Raw genomic sequence first — 2,156 nt, 5'->3', positions numbered from 1 at the left:
CTCACACGTGGCAATAAGCTCAATACAGGTGTCCCCTTCTGCCCTCCCTTCAAGCATGGAGGTGAGTGTAGGGACCTGTGGGCCTACAAGGTAACTGCCAGGCCTCTTGGCTCACCCTGGTGCTTGTATTTTACCTGCCTCTCCTCCTCCACCTCCTCTCACCAACATTGACTTGGGATACGTATTTGACCCCTGCCTCTGGCTTGTTACCTCTGGGTTCCCCCATGTTTCCCCCAACATCTGTATGCTGACCTCTTCTGTACCTTGACCCTCTTTTATTGACTTTGGCTTGACTCATCCACCCCTCCACCCCGCTCTGTTGGGGTGGAATTCTCTGTTCCAGCAACAGCAGGAAACCCAATGTCCAGCCTCCGAGTTCCTTCTCATCAGGAATCCAAGCTGAGGGACAGTATTCAAGGCCGCAACCAGGAATCCAGGACCTTTCCCCCTTTTGGAGTCTGAATGTCTGGAAAATCGATTTGCACTTAGTCACAATTCCATGATGACACTCAGCATTCCATTCAAAAGCCAAGCGCAGGGGCTTCCCTGTGGTCCACTGGTTAAGAATTCACCTTGCAGTACAGGAGACATCCCTGTTCCGGGAAGATCCCACCTGCCACGGGGCAAAGGGGCCTGTGAGCTACAACTAGTGAACCCGTGTGCTGCAGCTACTGAGCCTGCCGCCTGGAGCCCGTGCTTCCCAACAAGAAAAGCCATTGCAGTGAGAAGCCTGTGCACTGAAAGTAGACTGTAGCCCATGCTCGCCACAACTAGAGAAAGCCTGCATGCAACAATAAAGACATAGGGCAGCCAATAAATAAATAAGCTTAAAAAAAAAAAACTTGTTGTTTTTTTTTTAAGTGCAAGCACAACTCTTCTATTTTTTGGAATCTTAGAGGGAAAGATCAGTGTATTTATTTCCATGCTGCCTGAGCCCTAGACACTGCCCCAGATAGACTCTGCTGACATCCAGTCCACCTGATGCTCCACATAGTCAACCGTGCAATGGGACCAGCAGAAAGTTGTGTTCTGTGGTCACATCAACAGAAGTATGAGGTACAGAATGAGGGAGGTGAAGTTCCCTTAATAAGACTACACCTCGAGTAGAATTGGGTTGGCCCCAAAAGTTCGAGTTTTTCCATAGGACGTTATAGAAAAAACTAAGACAAATTTTGGGCTAACCCAATATTTTCAGTTCTGAGGGTCACAACTGAAGAAGGAGCATACCAGGAAATGAGAGGCACTAATGTCATATTAGTTGGGTTTTTGATCCTAGAAATGATATGGGGAGTGTCATCACTGGCTACGGGCCAGATTCAAGGGATCACACAGGCAGGCGCCAGACCTCAAGGATCAGTTTCCCAAGGGCTGGGAAAGGGAAAAGGCGCCTTCCAGCTGAACGATCCCGTACCTAGTGCGGGCCTTAGTCCCCACGGGTAACACGGGAATCTCAGGCCAGCCTCGCCCTGCGCATTGCGGCGGGGTGATGGGCTCCGGGGAGGGAAGGCGCAGGGCGGCCGGCGAAGCGCGCGAACTGGCCCGGCCTGCGCTGGTGACCGCGGAGCCTAGGGATGGAGGGGGAAGGGTGGGACTCGAGGAGGCCAGGAATGACATGGAAAGTAAAAAGCAAAAAAAACGCCACATCACGGAGGAAGTGGGCAGCACACGTGGGACGCTAAAGCTCCCACGACCAAACCCACACCCTCAAAGGGTAGGCACGGACGGGGTTCGAACCCGCGATCTTCGGTTTACGAGACCGACGCCTTACCACTTGGCCACCGCGCCTGACAGCCGAGGGAGCGGTGGAAGCTCTCAGTGGAGGGGAGGCGGTGCAGGCGCGGGAGGGGCGGTGCCTCGCCCCCAGCTCCGCCCCCGGCCCCGCCGCCCGGCCCTCCAGATCCGCGGGCCGGGACCCGGCTCTCCGAGCCCTTGCGGCGTGCTGAGGGCCGAGACCTGCCGCACCCCGTCCCCCGTTCTGCCCGCGGTAGGTTGCGAACCCGCAGCGCCAGCCAGCCCGGCTCCGCCCCGCCTCCGGCGCCCGCAGGGGCGCGGCGCCTGCGGAGAGGCCCGCGGGGGGATTCGAAAGAGGCGGCGGCGGCGGCGGGCGGAGAGAAACCGAGACCGACGCCTGCTACGGAGCCGAAGCGGAGACGGCG

The 2,156-nt window shown here is 56.8% G+C and overlaps 1 non-coding gene across 1 annotated transcript; it reads right to left on the bottom strand.

Moving 5' to 3' along the window:
- Positions 1–1,713: 1,713 nt before the first annotated feature.
- On the bottom strand, positions 1,714–1,785 carry TRNAT-CGU (transfer RNA threonine (anticodon CGU)). The gene has a single exon. It is a non-coding gene; the product is annotated as a tRNA-Thr (tRNA).
- Between the last annotated feature and the right edge of the window lie 371 nt (positions 1,786–2,156).

The sequence above is a fragment of the Bos grunniens genome, chromosome 19 (assembly GCF_055505025.1).
Source record: "Bos grunniens cultivar Pamir isolate PY7600 chromosome 19, Bosgru_T2T1.0, whole genome shotgun sequence".
Lineage (NCBI taxonomy): Eukaryota > Metazoa > Chordata > Mammalia > Artiodactyla > Bovidae > Bos > Bos grunniens.
This window is presented reverse-complemented; position numbering and strand designations above follow the sequence as displayed.